Genomic DNA, 19,681 nt, shown 5'->3' with positions numbered 1-19,681 from the left:
TAATATTATAGCAAAAAATCCCTTAAAAGATGTTATGCTAAATTTTACAAATGGTTCTTCCAATGGAAGAACTGCATATATGGCTAATAAAAAAAAAAGATTGTGAAACATAACAAGGCTCCTTGAAAGCAACTCATAAAAGTTGCAAACAGATCCTGACGCAAATGGATCTGACGTGATAACACCAAGCTGACCTTTGCTAAGGCAAGGTGAAAAGGCCATTGCAATGCATTATGAAAAACCCCGACCTATATATATTTGGGGTCGAGGATATGTTTATGCTTTTTTCACAGAAAGAAAATAAAAGCTGGATGATGGAGGAAGGTCATTGGCTAATAAAGGAACTGCCTTAGCCCATTTTATTGGTTAGAGGATAGGTGGGAGGAGTAAACAGAACAGAACGCTGGGAGGAAGAGGAAGTGAGCTCAGTCTCGACAGCTCTCCTCTCCGGGAGCAGACGCCTGAGAGAGACACCATGCCCTGCTCCCAGGATGAAGCTCCGACCCAGGATGGACATAGGCTAGAATCTTCCCGGTAAGTGCACCTTGGGATGCTACACACAGATGATTAGAAATGGGCTAAATTAATATGTGAGAATTAGCCTAGAAGAGAATGGGCCAAGCAGTGTTTAAATGAATACAGTTTGTGTGTTGTTATTTCGGGGCATAAGCTAGCTGGGCAGGCGGCTGGGGTGTTGGGGACGCAGCCCCGCTGCCGCCTTTATTACTACAGCTGGATGTGATGTTGCGGCTGCAGACGCCCACAGAGGAGTTCCAGAGGCAACTGGGGAGAGGTCCTTGGTCCAGTCTTTCCTGCCCCCAAGGAGAGGAGTGCCTGATAACAGAACCTGCTGTGCCACTCTGCAGGGCATTATTCTGCCTGGAGAGCCCAGGGAGACCTGGCTGAGATAAGTGCCAGGATGTGCTCCAGATAGCTGAATCCAGCTCACCTCACTCAGGAATCCCACCCGCCCTGAAGCACTAATGCTGAGCTCCTTCTGCAGTTTGAATTCTGGTTTGCTTTGAAACTAAGATGCAGACTAAACATCTGACAGTTTTAATCTTTGGGACACAAAACTCATTTTAATTAAAATATTAACCCCTCTTCACTTAAGAAGGAGGAAGATTGGGGTTCCTGTCACTGTTGCTCAGAGACTGAAACTGGTGGTGTTTGATGACAACAATGTATGTCATTGTGCTCTCACTGCAATTGATCTAATGATATTTGTAACTGCTTATAGATGTTGGGAAAGGTTTGACACACGCTGTAAAATGTTTGGGTTTAATGCATATGTTAAGAATTTTAGATTTTGATCCCTTTTACACTGCCCTAATTGTTGGCAGGCAGCACACATAATTTTATGTGGAGTAGGCACTTAGGAAGGAGGATACCTAAGGCCAGACTAAAAGGTGAATACTAGGTTTGGAAGGTGCCCTTTCTTCTTGTCTGGAGATGGAGTTATTGGTGGCCAAAATTATATCATTATATCTTTTATTTGAGGAGCTCCTCACAGTCTTTCCATTAATGATTGACGCAGGGGCCCAATGACGGGAGTTAATGTGGAGTCCTCGCCTGAACAGCACATCATACAGAGGCTGTACTGGCCGGCTCAACATGGCATGATGTTAGGACGAGAAGTGTCCTCCACATGGCCTAAGACAGGGTGCCCTGTGATCTGCTTACTTTAAATCTTGCTAGATACCTTTTATTTGAGGAGCTCCAAAGACGGGTGACTTGTGGCAGGACATCCCCCAACCTAAGACAGGATACTGGGAATCCTAGGACAGGTAAGGGGGATAAAGACCTGGTCCCCACTCGACCTAATATCATAAGGCACCCCTCTGTTCCCAGGAGAGGTAAATTGCTTCACCATTCCAGAGGAGGGTTTCTCCTTGTCCCAGTCCCTTCTCCTTTAGATCTGACACAATAGTTGGACTCTGACCTGGTGCCCTCCACTTAATAGCTGCCTATCTTTATAAAAGAAAGGGGGAACTGTAGTGAGCCGGACAGGATCGCCATTACAAGATGGCGCCGACATCCTGTCTTGTTGGAAATAAACAACTCCATATTTGGCTCTGCCTTTGGGAGCTGCGTGTCCCCCGCTTCCCACATGTGCAGTGGATAAGGGTCCTTGGGCCTATCCCGATGCAGTCTGGTGTCAGCTGATGGTGGCAGCCAATCACAGGGCAACCCGTGTGCCATTTCCCTATATAAGCAGCTGCTTTAGTGCGTTCTTTCTCTCTCTCTTTCTCTCTCTCTCTCTCTCTCTCTCTCTCTCTCTCGTTTCCTGCCTCTCGTCTCCTGCCCCTCGTTTCCTGCCTCTCGCTTCCTGCTCCCCTCAACCAAGGGCACTCCAGTAAAGCATGATCTGAGAAGAATCTTCATGTGGTGGTTGTTCTTTCTCACTGGTCGAGAAGTTCGCCGCACACACTCCAACCTCAAAGACAGACATCGCCTCCCAGTAAAGGGTTGAACCCTAACCCAAAGGTGTGTTGTTAAAGGATGAGCGCTTTGAAAGACGATTATGTCCCAAGGACAAAGACTTCATGCAGGGCCATGGTACCTGACAAAAGAAGTTCCAAGTTGTCTGCTTGCCCAGCCACAATGTGGGGACAAAGCAAGAAGGCACCCTCTCCAGATACCAAACATGTGCCACCTTCATCTTGGACCTCCTGTCCACTAGCATAGGGGAAGACATTTTGTTCCCTATTAAATACATATACTAAGGTGTGATTTTTTATCATGGGTCAAACAGGCTAATACTGTGGGAAATGCTCTTGTACACTGTAAAGATTTGTCACTCATATTGGTTTAAATAAAATGCTGATTGGCCAATAACCAGACAGGAAGTATAGGCAGGGTGACCAGACTAAGAGAATTCTGGGAAGAGGAAAGGCAGAGTCAGTCACCAGCCAGATGCAGAGGAAGCAAGATGAGAATGCCTCACTAATAAAAAGTACCAAGCCACATGGCTAACATAGACAAGAATTATGAGTTAATTTAAATTCTAAGAGCTAGTTAATAATAAGCCTGAGCTAATAGGCTAAAACCACTATGTGTTTCTTTGGAACTTAATGGCTGAGGGACCAGGTGGGACAGAAACTTGGGTCTACAGGCTAAGATAGAGATTTGCTGGGAATTTTATTCTTTAAAGCAAATTTTGCCTGATTTTAATAAATATAGAGAACTTGGAAAGGTTTTTAAACTTTGCTTTAAGATAATCTAAATTAATTAATCTTTAAAGTATTAATAACTCTAGGCCTCTCCTGGACCTCATAGTGGAGAATTCTGATTTTTCTATTACTTTACTTTTTAAATGGTCTATTTAGGTTTTCCTTTACAAGTTTATTTATGGGCAGTTAAACAAATTCTTTCATTTTTGAGCGGTTCTTGTCTCCCAAAGTTCCTGATCGTGAACCATGGAGCTGAGCTCATTCTTTGATCTGTTCACAGGTTTGGTCAGCATTTTGTCTGTCTTGTTGATTTTTCATCACAGAACCAGGTTCTAGGCTTCATTTTTTTTAAATATTCCTTTGTGTTCTATTTTCTAATTGATCCCTTCCTGCTTTAACTTTTTAGTTCTCCTTTATATTGATGTAGGTGTGATTCATTGATTTTTGGTTTTGTGAACACAGCTTCATATTCCATCCATACTTCTGTTGACTCAGCCACAGCAGGGGCCTCATTCTCAAGGCTGTTCATTTGATACAGAACCTAAGAATGCTACAGCCATTCCATGGAGCAAAATCCATTCCATTGCATATCCGTGAAAACTAGTTAGTCAAAGCCACGAATCTTCCTGAGATAAATTTCTATAAAGACCTCTTTGTGAGAAAAGCAAGGAGCACAAAAGACTTTAGAAAAATTTTCACAGCAGTTGCAAGTCATTAAATTTATATTTAATTGTTCATAAGATAGATATTTAATTGTCCACAGGATAGATACATTACTTTCTGGTGGCAAGAATGATAGTAATTGAAGGCACGAGTATATACAGAACAGTACTTAAAATACGACAAACAACAACAATGATATGATGACACTGAACCACATGAAAGCAAATATTAGAATATCCATGAATGTATGGCCACTAAATGGTTAAATCCTGATACTTAAAAAGTAATGTGATTGTGAGCATTTATAATATATCTCTTTAAAAATGAAATAAATAAAATCCTGATACTTAAAAGTAATGTGATTATGAGCATTTATAATGTATCTCTTTAAAAATGAAATAAATAAAAGCTGGCTGTGGTGACACACACCTTGAATTCCAGCACCCAGTGGGCAGAGGCAGGTGGATAGCTGTAAGTTCAAGGCCAGCCTGCTTGACACAGAGAGTTTGAGATGCTGTCTCAAGAAAAGATAGCAAATGTCTTTGATACGCGGTAAAGCCACCTAGCTTTCTCCGTCTTGCACAGTCCTCGGCATGTATTTAGAGTACCAGTTACCCTTTCTTTCCCGTACAAACTGAAGAGCTGCAGAATAGCCCACCTCCCACGCTGGAAGCTAAGAGCTTTGCAGAATTCGCGAGAGTGCCGGTTTCCCTTTCTTTCAGCAAGACCGTGAAGATTTAGGAAGCGACTTAATAGTATCTTAAGATGCATACTGTATAAAAGATGAGTCATTCACCTATTAACCTATAAATGATTTAGAAATGGAGCCACGCGTCGTGGAGAACCAGAGAAGCCTTGGAAAGATAATTAGGGGACTTGGCAAATGAAATTTATGAGGTAAGTTAGAAGAGAGTGGCCCAGCAAAGATGCTGAGAAACGGGACCATCGTTTTCACATCCATTAACGCCCCAGAGAAGAAAGAAGATGCTGGTTCTCGTCTTCACTAATGATGTAAGCAGAAAGGGTGACAGGGGAGGTCAGAGGGGCAGCAGACAACACTGGGCTCACTCTGAGGTCCTGGCGGCAAGAACTGTCAGACCCAAGGAAAGTTCCCCGGGGTGGGAGGGGCAAGAGGATGCCTCTTTCCTCGCTGTCTGGGATGGACTTTAAAGAGGACTCAGTCAGGAAAGGGTTGAAAGCCGGTGGCTTCCAGGCTCCTCTCGCTCTGTGTGTCTAAGACACACTGGAATAAGGGAGCCTTGAAAGCTAAAGCAATCTCATTGCTTCCTGTTGCCGCGCACCACCGCCCCGCCTGCGCTCTATGTATGTGCTAGAACCCAGTTTGCGAGCTTTGGGCAAGGGACTGGAGGTTGAGAATACACAGGCAGAAACAGACCAACACACAGACCTTCCAACACTGGTACCAGAAAGCCCTGTTTAATAGCACCATGGAGACTTAAATACACTGCAGTCAATGGCCAACAGGTGATAATCCCATCCTCTGATCCTCTAAGCTAGGCACAGCTTCTAGTAACTTCAATTAGAAGGTTCTAGCAGGGTAGAGCAGCTGAAAACCAGGACTCAATTAGTCCCAACATCCGTCATTCTCCGCCTGTCGCCCAATAATGCGACAGTTGCTATTAAGGTTTACGAGGCCGCGAGCGAGGCAAAGGTTGGCTCCAGCCAGTGATTTGACGATGGGAAAGCATCAAGGAACAGCATCAGGCTGGCTCCTCTCCGCGCAGATTTCAGCAAAGAAATTGCATTGTGTGCCGCAAACCTAATTACAGTGGGTTTTGCAGGTTACCTGAACGATTTGTTTGATTTTTTTTTAAATACTCCACTATCTATCTTATCCCTGTGAGTCCAAAGTTTTGTACCTAATTTAGATTTTTGACCGATTAATAAAGAAACCTGGCCATGAAATAGCTTCTATACAAGATGCCAAAAGTTGATTTTGCGATGGCGCCTCACGGGATTTCCTCATGAAATCAACACCTGTCATAACGCGGGGATGAAAAAGAGAAGAGAAATTCACCCACAGCCATGGGCCATAAAGATTCAGGAAATGAATCAACATGGGGACGATCTGGAATTCAGGCTAACTTCTTTGCCAACCCTAAAATATGACAGAAATAGATAATGCCTCTGAGTCATGATTTTTTTTAAGTTTAATTATGACTGAAACATAGCACGTAACAGAAAGTTAGCATCTTAAGCATTCGGTAGTGCTATGGGGAGCACTTACATCATTAGCCACCAATCTCCAGACATTTTTCATCTTGTAAAATTCTACTCTTTAAACAAATTCCTACTATAGATGCCCCCAGCCCCTAGAAACCTGTGCTCTCTCTACAGTTCCCGTTACTGCCACTTTTATAAAAGAAAATAATTTTAGTCGAGTACTATTAGCCTACTGGTTTATCTTATTTAATATACTACTTTACTATAGTTAGAAAAGAATGGTTAGAAAAAATTAAATATACTATGTGCTTTTAAGTGTTAGCTCTGCCTTAAAAACAGAAGTAACCTGTTTATATTTTATGATAGTATACACATACATAAAATGGTTTTTATCTTAGACCAATGGAGACGTTCCGGAGAATAATATTCTGATAATATTTAATCCAAAAAGGTATGCCCTCAGTCCGCGAAATCTCACTCTTGGGCTTGTCGCCCAGAGAAGACATTACACAGCCCAGGAGAATTTGTGTGGCGGATTTATAGTGTCAGAAAATGGGCGCTCTTTGTATCCATGCTACTGAAACCCATGAGGAAAACAGGCTGTGTGTTCGTTACTGCGTTCTCTTGGAAGCTAAACAGTCGCATTCTGCCGCCTCCTTGGCATCTCCGACTCCAGGCTAGTCTCCAGAGGACTGTGCTGTTTTATGGACTTCCTAGTCACCCTGGCTTTCTGGCAGTGGCAGCATAGTTTGGTTCCCCATAGCTTGGTTCCCCACTTCTGCCCCCATTCAGTAGCTTTTTGGTGGCCTTTGGACCCCAAAGCTTACCGATAGCCTTCACCCATGATTCTAAGCTGCTAGTGACCCCATGATAAATTCATTTACGTTTTCATACCTGATCCAAACTATCAAACAAATTGTCTTGTCTCAAAAAGGAGTCCCAGGACGTGACTTGTCAGGACCCACAGCGCAACATGGATCTTTGAGGCAGAGGACACTTCAGCTTAGTTTTCTCTTTCTTCACTAAAAACAACACTGCGGTATCTAATATGTTTCATGGTCAGTACATTTGATGTAAATAATAAAGGGACTTAAAAATAAACACTCAGTGGTATCTCCAACTATATACAAAATTCTTAAGAAACGTAATCTATCATATCACCAGGCATGGTGGTGCTCTGTTTATACCAAACCGCTCTGTGCAGGACTGACTTGTGGGCAGCGCAAAGGAGCCCTTGAATTAGGCTCCGTTTATTATTGTTTTACTTTATACTCTTAACTAAACTGTGGTGCACTTTTTCTCCATTTGTTATCTCCTTTGACTTTAGCTTATATGGAACCGACTCGGGAATCTTGGGAACCTTAAGAAAGTGTGTCCAATGTTCTGGCCGCAGAAAGTACATACCCACGACTGTTTAGGACAGGCACGGTGCCCCTGACCTTACAAGGTGGGTTTAGCGGGTCCTCTTCCAGCTAGTGACATATAAGGAGGGGGAACAGAACTTAATGCAAGACTTAGAAAACGAATACAACCACATCATTTTGTAAAGATTACACATTCTTGTTACGGTGCCTGGTCCAGGCCTGGCCTACTTGGATTAGTTAAAAGGACCTGGAAGCCAGTGAAAGAACCCTCCACTGAGAAAGGAGAAGGAATAGATTACTCCATCTTGCTGAAGCCACAGACCCCAGGGTAATGTACCTGAACACAGCCAGACTTTGATCATTTTCAACCTTCATCCTGCCACTAGCTATACCTTGAAAAGAAAGTCTGCTCTCATTTGCTAAGGCTACACCCGGAGAGGCAGAAAATTGTCTCTTAGTAGTCTAGAAAGAGAAAGAATATTCCAACAGCCTTGCTCCTGCTGTGTATTGAACTCATTAAACGATGAACTGGAGAATGGAAAACTTGTGTATCTCCACTCTATATTTATCGGTTCCGTGCCTCAAGGGAGTCTTTCAGATGGGCTTCTGCCCTTTCACTGTTCACGTAAGATTAATCTGTTCTAATCTTAGGACTAAAGTAGGAACCTAAATTATTACACATGAAAAATCTTTAAGAACTTGAGGAAAATCACACAATCTTATCATGTATTAACATGACAATGTGTGATCGTATTATCAGGAAGAACTATCAGGTTCCAAAAACAACAGCAACAAAAAAACACATGCTACCAGACACGGATGGCGCTCCTTCAGTAAATATTTACCAGGTGTGCGTGTGTGCCACACTGACGTGTGTGTGTGTGTGTGTGTGTGTGTGTGTGTGCGCGCGCGCAACTATGGTGTGCTGCGAGAAGCATGTGATTGGCCACTGGTATATGGAGAACACAGAAGACAGCGTTGTGCACCATTGGAAGGAGCTGATTGGCTGCTGGCGGATGGAGAACAAACAAGACAGCGGTGCACACGGTAGGTAGGAAGGAAGGCGGATGTTCCTCTGCTTTGTTCCCCGTTATTCTTGCTGAAGATGCGGCAACTGTGACCGCCTTCCAGATCCCTCGCAGGTGCTTCACCTGGTGTGTCGTTGCTCTGATTCCAAGGACGTGGCACATAATGGCAGAGAATGACGTGCAGAGACCAGTTCAAGTAGGAAAGGAAGGAAAGGAGCACCGTGGCTCCTCACGATGATTTCGAGATGCGACTCTCACTTCTTCTGCGACTTGAGTTCAGTCACAGATGACTTGGTAACACTTGGCGTCACCGTGGGCACCCCAGGGTTTTGGTGTCTCTGGAATCACGTCACAGGGTGGGTGCTTCTGTTTAATAACTGTCACAGGCTGGGTGCTTTTGTAACTGCTAACGCTCTGGGGCTTATAGAAAACAGCACAGAAAGTAGTATGTTCTCCCTAGAATAAAAGATTCTCAAATAGCACCAAATTATAAACAGAATTGTTTAATCCTTCGGTGGGAAATCAGTTTTCAGACCAATCAGTTGTAGTGATGACGACTTACCTGTGTTAGTGACAGTCTTGGCTTTTACTTTGAAGCAGACTCTGAGCTCTTGAGGTTATTTCAACTTTTATAATTTATAAAAAAGATTCCATAAGTCTTTATACCAAGGCAAGTAACACCAGACACGACAGAGCCTTGCTTCAAACCTTTGCATAGTTGCTCTTTGGCCATGAGGAGATTGGCTTTAGACACATCATGCACGGAGCGCCATAGCCACGACCCGCTCTTTGTCAACCCTCCCCACTTTTTGGCAACTCCCCTTTCCTCCTCAAGGCGCTTACATTCTACTCTCATTTCATATAAACCTATGTGTCTTTATGGATCATAAAAATCTAGAAAGCACAAATGAGAGAAGAGGTGACGGTTGTCTCTCTGACACTGGCTTACGTCTCTGAACACTCCCGTCTTCAGCTGCTTCTCTCTTCCTACCAAGGCTGGTCCTCTTCCTTTAGGACTAAAAAATTTTTTGCCCATTATTCTTCTGTTGACAACAGGCACCATTTGGCTCCAAACCCAATTGCTGTGAACATCGCTACCATAAACAAGGAAATGCAAGTATCTCTGGGAAATGTTGGCCCAGAAATAAGGCTTCTCCTCCCACTTCCCTTCCATATTTTGTTGCCTCCAACAGTATCCACCCTTCTCCATGGCAAGAGTTCCAGCCAGGTGTCTCTCCTGTAGGTGCTGGTAATGTTATCACCCGTCTCCGTTCAATCTTAGAGACAGTAACGCCCCCTCAACCCTTGCAGGACTGACTGCCATATAATCTCCGTTTATCCCTTTAGTCCTGAGTGTACCTCTAGAAGCATTCCTTTCATTCATATTTGCTGAGCATTCTGGGTAAGTTCTATTGCCGTCTGGAACTCTCGATATCCTCCAGAAAATTCTATCGCCGCGAGCGAGTACTATTTGCTTCTTTTGCTCATGGCTGTCACTTGTAACTGGCTTTGACTCCATAGAGGGTTAAAAATCCCGAAAGACACTAACGTGGTGATTTAATCTCCTTTCTAAAATTTGATTAAGTTGTAAAATAAAGGTGACTTGAAGAGGAGCAAAAGACAAGAAAGGTCAGGGACTAGAAGGTCACAGTGAAATATCGATGGGAACAAGATTCCAAAGACGGAGCAGATGGGCAAGTGATGATCAAATTAACACGGCGCAGAAAAGCGGCAAGCAGGAGGGGGTTTGCAAAGGCAGCAAGCCGATGCTGTCCACCTGCACCTGTGCGAACCAAGACCTTCGACTCCCTTAGGAAGCGTGGAGAAGAGACCTTTGCCCTACGCAGAAGCCTGTGCATAGAGTCACTGAAATCCCAGGTCTCTGCTCCACCCCTGAAGAGCTTTGCTCTGAAGGAAGCTGATGGTGAACACTGGGGTGGGTTTGTCTGTATGGCCAGATGCAGGAGGGGTGTGGGGTCTCTGCTCTGATCCAGAATCCTAGTACGGGGGGGGGGGGGGGGGGGGGGGGGGGGGGGGGGAGGGAGCTGGAGTGCATGGGTGGTGGGGTGCACAGTGAGTGGCATTTGTGCATGCGTGCGTGTGCATGTGCATGCTGTGTGTGTGTGTGTGTGTGTGTGTGTGTGTGTCCTGGAGAGCCTGCTTTTAGCGTGCAAGATCCCCAAAGGAGAAGATGCCCACACACTGATGATTGGAAATCCCATAGAGGGCCAAGGTTATGCAAATTTGAGGCCCAGCAGAGCCCCTAATTCGCAAGCTCCAGTGTAATTCCCTGTGAGTGTCCTCATTAGTGTTCTGCGCAGTTATGAATGGAGACCCAGAGCAAGAAGCAGCCCTTGTTTCTCTGCCCCTCCATTTTAGAGACCACCACATGCTGAGCCCAGAACCCTGAAGGACACGGTAACTCTGGGCTTACACAAAGCTTGAAAAGTGACATTTATGGAAACATACACATTTTACATGCCTTGGACAGAAGATTTTGACAATATATATGCAAATAAATTTATTTTCCCATATTCAGTTTAATTCACATTTATGATGATAACATGTTCAAGTTGTTTACATGGAATACGGTTGTGGCTAATTTTAATTTCCTGATGTAGTCTAGAGGGCTGGCCTGGAGTTTTCTGGATTCTAAGCCACAGCAATCCTTTTACTGATCCCATATGCAGGGATTAAGGGATTACAAGCTTGCACCAGCAAGCATATCCTTATTCCGGATTCTTTACGTTTAGTATTATGAAGTTTAAATTGGTATAATATCTTCCTTATCATAATAAAACAAATGTGCTTGCTATGATAAAAGCAAAATTAGTAAGTTCTATCACTTGCCTGTATATCTACAGGTCTTAGAGTACCTTGATGTCAACTCTAATAGCCAGAACATCTCTGATGTTCTCATGATTTCTGGCCACAAAATAACTTTATATCAGGCTTATTGTTCCATTACTATTATTAATATTGCCAGCATTTTGGATGTTTACTTGTCAAAGAATTACAATTTTTAACTAGTTATACATGGGGTATGTAAGTTAGCATTTATGATTTTTCTCATAATATTTCTCATAAATACTAGTGCATTTTTGGAAAGCCTCAATACAGCAATGAACAAAGTGTGAAATGAACGAAGGACAAGAATCCGCAAGACACAGACAATTGCTGAAGCCGAAAGAAAAGTAATCACTTGTCTGTGTGTGTCCTTCCACACTGTGTGATCCCTCCTTTTTCCGACAGATTTTGTCCCTCTCCCTGCTTTCCTGGGGTGTGCCCAGCTGGATCCATCCCTGGACCTGCTGGTCAACAGCTCCCCTTGCCTTTAGAGCTTCGTCAGGCAGAAGCAGTAATGGAGCCGCCAGACTGCTCAGATTAACGTCTGTGGGCATGGCAAGGGCCACTGTCTGTCGGAATGGAGAATACAGCTTTTCTCCTCCCAAGAGGGCAAATATTTCTAAACTCGGATCTCGCCTCTCTGCTAGGCCCTTCTTTTTAGCTTTGGAGGGTAATGTTCTGTCTCTGAGCCAGTCTTGTGTAAACAGGAGGAAGACAAGAAGGAAGAGACAGCGCAGGACTGGAAGAGCGCCTGCGGATCTGGGAGTCATTAGGAACTGCGCGGTTTCCAACCAAGGTCCGCACTTGAGATCAAAGCACTGAACTCAGCGATTCTTCCAGAAGGAATTGTTCCAAAACTTCGAGAATTCCAAACTCGAAAACGCTTGGCTGTTGGCGCTCTACGCAGCTGTGTTCCTTCTTCTCTTTCATTTGCCGGCCTCCTTGAACTTTACTTTGAAAAGGGTAGTCTGTGTTTGCACCCCCAAAGCTGACTGATGGGGCCCGAGGCAGCTGGAAGAAGGCTGGGTCCATCTGGGCAGGTTTTAGAGAACGCACTTTCTCCATCCTGTTGTAAGGAATTGGGACGCAACTTCCTGGAGTCTGTGGGTGAGTATGGCCCCAAATTCTTGCAATTCTGTTGTAGGTGGCAATCCACCAACATTATTTTTTAAATGAATGAGAATCAAATAGCCCTGAGGTAAACATGGTGAAGGTATAGAGATGCCTATGCCGATGTTTTGTTTATTAAGTTCTTATTATATATTTTTAAAAACAAAAAACTCAGCATTTTTATTTGATTAATAATGTAGAAATGATAAGAAAATCCTCTGCATTCTAGAAGGAAAAAAAAAACAAATCTGGATCTCCCAAGATTGTATTTGGTAGTCAGAAAACGAGAGATTTCTTGAGAAAACAGAGAGGAACATAATGACAATTTCAAAACATGTTCTGATCAAAACTCAACAGGAAAATGCTAAATGTTCCTTTTGGAAAGTGAGTAAGAGGTGCGGAGAGACGGCTCACTGGAGATGGATGCAGCCACAAATGCAGCCTCTATGAAAAGCCTTCCTCTTCCTTAGACACTTGCTTTACATTAATACGAACTGAATACAAAACATTAACTATGTATCGACACATGCCGGACACAGTGGATACTTATTACTCGGGGATAGCCAACAGCTGTCTAATTGAACTTAAGATCTATTCAATATTCAACAGGAGGTAAAACATGTCTGGGACTATGTAACCCTAGCTAGGTTCCCAGAGCTAGTGAAGTCATAGATCTCAGAGGAGAACCTCTTCCCACTAACTTACAAGGCCAGGATAATTCCTGACTCATCCTACAACCTACCCATAGAGTGGCTCTCACCCAGAATTAAAGCTTTTCGCTGCAACAGGTGGAGATCCCAGAAAACCACAACTCATCAAAATGCAGAGAGCAGTTGCTTGTGTGATGCCCAGGCCCAACAGATCCATCTACAGACAACGCCTACACCCAACACTTAGGGAACATGGTGGAAGAGGGAACAGAAAGACTAAAGAGCCCAAAGGACCAGGAAGCATGCTGTGAGATTATGTCTCCTAGAAATGACAGGGAAATCCTCACTTCGGCAATACATATACTAAAATTGGAACACGACGAGGATGATGAACACGGCCCCTGTGCAGAGAGGACATACAAATTTCAGAAGTGTTCTTTATTTTTAAAAATGGAAACAAACAAACAAGTAACAAGGAAGGTGCACCCATGATTGATGTGGGCTTCCCCTCTGTATGCTGTGAATACCATATGAACTCAGAGAAACTGAAGCAGCATGTTCAGGGCCTGCATGGATCTGCACCAGGTCCTCTGCATATATGTTATGTCTTGTTGTGATATGAGCGGCGGGGCGCTTCCTGCCACTCTGTTGAGTGGGGTGACAGGCCACTTCCCGCCACTCATTATTTACCCGAAATAATGACACAGAAACTGTATTCTTTTAAACACTGCTTGGCCCATTAGTTCTAGCCTCCGGATCATTCCCAGCAGAGTTCACACAGTGTGAAGTGGAAGTTTCCTTGGGGTGGGTGCAGACAACGAAAATGTGGTGGCTGCCCTGTCAAACAGCACAGGGATGAGGCTGGCCATGGCAGCTTCATTATTGCTTGTTCTTCTCTTGCTGCCCAATGCTGCTATGCCGTGCCCAGCCCATGACTGTTCCTCCAGCTCTGAGAGCTAATCTCTCCTCCTTAACATCAAGGTTAGCCAGAGGGAGGCACTACTGTCTCGGAGCCTTAGCTTCAGGTCCTGGCATCCCCTGCCACGGCCATCAGCAGACCAACCCTTCTCAAGTGGTCATGTGCCAGGGGATCAGGGTACCACCACAGATGGAGGCCTTCAGTCTAACACCCCTTTGTTCCCTGAAATGACCCAACATCTGTCTCTTTCTACCTTATTTAACCCCCAAATCGTACCATTGGGACAGTCCAGCTAGCTCATTCCAATGATCTAGAACCACTTGAACTAATTGAACTATTTCTCTTTTCCCCCAACCCAACGCACACGCGCACACACACACACACACACACACACACGCACACACAGAGAGAGAGAGAGAGAGAGAGAGAGAGATACAGAGAGAGACATACAGAGAGAGACATACAGAGAGAGAGAGAGAGAGAGAGAGAGAGAGAGAGAGAGAGAGCTGACTGATGAGGAGAGGGAGGCAAGGGACCACACAGCTCAGCACCTAGGATGTTTCCAAGTCTCTCGCTGCTGGGCTGCAGGGCCGTGCAAAAGGAGCCAGGACAAGGGAGAGAAGAATAGCTTTCATTTGCCTTTCCCAGACCCTGCTGCACATGGCATTTGAGAAAAGGGTAATTTAGAATTCTAGCCCGCAAAGAAGAAAATCATTATGACTGGCCACAGTCCATTAAACCATCCCTTGAACTTAAGAATATTGAGGAAAGATCCGAAGGTAAAAAGTTCACAGAAGATTTTCCCTATTTATGGCCCAGCCTCCGCGAGAAACAAAGAGTGTTTCGGCTTGTAGCAGGATAGTTAAGAGACCCCAGAACGCAGTATTTCTAACAACAGAGATGAGGAAAGCGCCTGTTGCCTTAAGAAGCAAAATCCACTCCATAGCATAAAATCGTCCTCCGTGTCCAATTCATAAATTCAATCTTTCCAAGAAGATAAAAACGTCCAAAGGCCCAGCACCCCAGAAATTCAACACTATCAGCAAAACATGAAAGGATGCTTTGGTAGTGATAGACTAAAATGCCATTTTGAAGCAGCAGCGTTTGGCAAAAACTAGTAGCCCTTTAATAAAAGTGGTCCCTTCCGCGGGGACCATCATTCAACCACCATTTCCTGCAACACACAAAGAGCAAAATAAGGTGGGAGAGAAAGCTGTAGCTGCAGCACGGAGGAACAGCTGTATGGGGATCACCTCCACAGCTGCAGCCAGACACCCCAGCCCAGAGTGCCTACAGCAAACAGCACCCTGACGGGGGTGGCTGGGACAAGTCAAGACCCAAGTCTCATTCTTGCTCCTATCCTGGGGGTAATGTAACGGGGTAAAGGCCTTTCCATCTTGTCTCAGCTGAAGGCATCTTTGGTTTCTACCCCTGCCCTGAAAAGTTCCGTGGGGAAGCACCCTACCCTGTTCACCCTGTTCTAGAAACACGGGGTCGAAATGCCCCCGCTAACGGCTTGTTCTTGGCTCTTGTTAAGCTGCTTGCTTGCTTCCTCTGCAACTGCCAACCAGGCTGTAGATTTTTTTCTTTTTCTTTCTTTGTGTGTGTGTTCTTTGTCTTTTATGTCCCTGTAGCATGTATTCAGGGCTGCTCTTTGAGAAGTGTTCCTCTCCAGACAGTCCCCAGTAGGATTAGCACAGAATCTCAATTAGAACTTTGGTCATGTTAAGTGGTCCCTGGATTATTTTAGCTCATAGCGATACATCCCCCAATCTCCATCTCTCCTGAGAGTTTAGATGGAAAAGGCGAGGAAGAATATGTGTAGTTCCTTTTTCATACTCTACGCACCAGCCACCCTTACAGTTGCTGTGAGATCTCGTCTTGCTTGCAGTGGGTGAAGATGTGTGTCATAAAATATTATTTTAAGGTGTGTCACTTTTGCTTATGCTGTGGAGCATTTGTTTGATGATGCAAAGATGTGTTGCTTTTGTTTCTGCTGCATTTGTTTAACTCTATGAAGCTGTGATTCTTTGCCTCTCTAAAACACCTGATGGTCTAATAAAGAGATGAACGGCCAATAGCGAGGCAGGAGCAAGGAGAGGCGGGGCTGGCAGGCAGAGAGAATAAATGGGAGGAGAAATCTAGAAAAAAGAAGGAACAAGAGAGAACAAGGAGAGGAGGACATCAGGGGCCACCCAGTCACCCAGCCAGTCACAGAGTAAGAAGGAAAGTAAGATATACAGAAGTAAGAAAAGGAAAAGGCCCAGAGGCAAAAAGAAGTTGGGATAACTTAAGTTAAAGAAACATTGGGTAGAAACAAGACAAGACTGGGCATTTTTAAGTAATAATAAGCCTCTACTGTGTATGTGATTACTTGGGAGCTGGGTGGCTGGTGGCCCCCCAAAGAGAAAAAGCCAAAAGAGGCAAAGAACTGGAGCAAAAAAGTCAACAAGAACCAACAACAACATTTTGGCATTCCAGCGTGGGGCTGCAGTAAAAGAAAATCCAACAACAGACGTGAGACAAGCAGATTGCTCGTAACCCATGCACCTAGAATAGCAAAGGTGACAGCGGTGAGCATGTGCTGAACATGTCACTGACAATGAGGAATGACAGAGAGAGAGATGGGTTGAGTGGAATTTCTCGCCATTTAGCTGAAGTCCCTCTATCTTACTACTTGTAACACTTCGATGCCAAAATATTTTCAACTATAACACAAAATGAGGAGAAAAATATGACTTCCCCTGTGTCTCTCTGACAAAAATCACAATGGTCACTGTTCTGGCTGGAGACTAAACTAAAGTTCATATATTAAAACTCTAACCCAGCGCCTTTGAACGTGGCCACCTAGAGACAAATCCTTCACAGCAGCGATTAAGGCGAGGCCATTAGTGCAGCCCCTAATCTAGTTTGATTGGTATCTTTACAAGATAGAAAGATCGATATACACAGAAAAACATTCCACAGAGCACCCAAAAGGAAGATAGCTATCTCTGAGCTAAAGAGAGCCCCCTCAGAAACCGGGCGTTGGCATTTTCATCTGTGACTTCTGATCTCTAGATTGTGGGAAAGTGTCTGTGGGATCCCCCAGGCGAAGGTTCTCTCTTCTACCTGCCCTACGGAACTAATGCGCTGATGTTCTTATGCGACCTGTAAGTTAACTTTTCCTCACTGGGTCTCATGTCCCTGCAATGCTTGTGACAATGTTGCTTCTTAACTCATACGCATCTTATGCTCTGACCTGAAGAGGTTAGAACAATGCTATGGCAGAATGGCCATCACTCCGACCTCCGTGCTATACGGTGTCTATTACATGCAGACCTCAACTGGACAGCAGGAGAAGGAAGAGGTGTAACCTGTAATCACCCAGGGAGACAGAGCCCAGGGTCTGCTCCTCTTACACCAAGAGAAAGAATTGCCATGTTTTCTACATCATTCTAGCTCTATATGGAGTGGGCCAAATTTGTCAAGATTTCAGGGGGTACCCAAGCCATTCCAAATACCAAACATATTTAAATATGTACCTGAAAACAGAGTCTCACACCCTGAATATAAATCAATCAATCAAGAAGCAAGCCAGGCGACAGGAACCTGCTTACCCCAAGGGTGTGTCAGTAGGAGCACACCTGTGCCAGGCTGGGCAGCAACAGAACCCAACAGCCTTTGGATAGACGAAACACCAAGATCATAACCTATAATATAAGACCCAAGAGTAAACCCAGGAGGGCTCAGGTCATACGTCTCAACCCAACACATGCTCCCAGGGTGCATGGGTCACAGGTTCTTTCTAAAAAGTCCTTTCAATTCTGTACCAAAAAAAAAAAAAAAAAAAAAACTGGCAGGAGCCAAGACTTTAGAACAAAGGAAAAAGCAGAAGAGCACAGATCTTTAACTAATTTTTGGTCAATACAAAAAAAATAGAAATGAGAGTCACTCTCTTGCCTGAAACACTTACATGAATGTGCTCATTGGTCATTAAAATTCACAGACCAAAACAATCAGGACGCTAACTGTAAATATGGTCTCTCGGTTACTTTCTAGGTGGGAAATGCAAAGTATAATTGAGTTCCCCAATTAAAAGCAGATCTATTTCTCTTCTGTGCCTTTTATGTAGTGCCCAAGTTATCGCAAGCCCTTTCACTGCCTTAGGTGAGCTTAGGTGATAAGTTTCAGAGCTAGCTAAAACATTTTTTAAAGAAAGAAATAAAGCAAATATAAAACCGCATGCTGGACCCACCAGGAAGAAACTGCATACTGTACCCAGGAAGAGGAGGCCAAGGATTGTGCATCAGTGACAGACATTCCTGTCTGGTTGTAGGAAACTAGATAGGTGTAATGTAGGACGAAATTGACTGCAGATAAAGAGCCAGCATGGGGCCGAGGATCCTATTTAAGGTGCTAGGAGCTTGTGCTAGCTATTGGCAGACACAGCAGGAGGAGCGTGGGCTGTCAAAGCTGTGATTAACAGGAGACTCTCAGGGAGCCATGGCAGCAGCAGTGTGATCTCGTCAAATATCAAGAGCAAAGGTGCAGACATTACAGGATTCAGACTAGGAGAGAGCGACTCCCAACTCCACTTGTAGGAATCGTGGGCAGATGCTTTCCTTCATGGGGCAAGGATTCTTTGTTTCCCACTAAAAGTATTTGCAGGGCATGGAAAAAAAAATACAATGAATCAAGTTCCTGGAGTTTCCCAAACGTTGGCCCTTGTAAACAAAGTGCCGTGTTTTGAATGAAGAAGGAATACTTACGGAAGATTCATGTATGATGTCTGAGAACAAGCATAAACAGTGTTGGCAATGGACAGCGTGGTAAAAACTGGCACAATGGGCCATTGGTTTTTTGGGCTCTCCATTGTCTCCACCCCAGCCTCCCTGGGGTCTTTACCCCTGTAGCGTGATCTGCCTTCCCTTTGTCCTCTCCAACCAATCCATCTGCCATCCCCTACCCCACACACATACGCAGCCTCTCTCCTCCTGTAGCACCTTATGATTCTTGGTCTCTTTTTTTTCTAATCTGTAAATGGAGGCTTTTTGTCCTGCCCACTCCCACGGCTACTTTTAAAATAACCACCCTGAGTGTAAATATTAATTACAAATGTTTGGCCGATGGCTCAGGCTTATTACTAGCTAGCTCTGCATCATGAACCAGCTATAGCATGCCTGGGCGCATGCCCAAAGGACTCTATATCTGGTTTTAGATATATTTTTCACACATCTATTCGTAGCAAGAAAATGGAATGAGCCCAGATGTTCATTAACTGGTCAGTGAGAAAAATGTGACTGCACACACAGAAAAAAATTATTCATCTATAAAGAAACGTGAAATCTTCAGGAAAATGGAACTGGACGATGTACTGGGTGAGGATGCGTGCGTCTTCTTTTCATGTCAAGTGCAAACATGTGCTGAAGTCAGAGGTCGACATAGTATGCTTTGATCAGTTCCTTTTTACTTTACTTTTTAAGACAGGGTATCTCACTGGACCTGAAGCCTGGCGCCCAGCCCCCGGAGATCCTTCTGTCTCTGTTACCCCAGTTCTGCGAAAACAGTGCTGCAACACCCCACTTCTTGACACAGATGGGAGGGATCAGACTCGGGCCCTCAACCTTGTGCTACGAAATCTTTACCAACTGAGCCGACTCTCTGCCAACTGCCCCTGGAAAATAGCATGGGGCAACCTGGGCTCGGGAAGACAAATGTTGCATCATGTGCAGATTCTAGCTTCTTAGTTATAAATGTGTGT

At 44.4% G+C, this 19,681-nt stretch overlaps 1 non-coding gene across 1 annotated transcript; it reads left to right on the top strand.

The window, feature by feature from the left end:
• Window positions 1–13,355: 13,355 nt before the first annotated feature.
• LOC121459174 lies at window positions 13,356–13,465 on the top strand. The gene has a single exon (XR_005975928.1). It is a non-coding gene; the product is annotated as a U6 spliceosomal RNA (small nuclear RNA).
• The last annotated feature ends 6,216 nt before the right edge of the window (window positions 13,466–19,681 follow it).

The sequence above is a fragment of the Microtus oregoni genome, unplaced genomic scaffold, assembly GCF_018167655.1.
Source record: "Microtus oregoni isolate MIOR12 unplaced genomic scaffold, Mior012 000018F_ref0000195, whole genome shotgun sequence".
Lineage (NCBI taxonomy): Eukaryota > Metazoa > Chordata > Mammalia > Rodentia > Cricetidae > Microtus > Microtus oregoni.
Note: the sequence above shows the minus strand (reverse complement) of the source record. Positions and strands in the feature narration are given on the sequence as shown.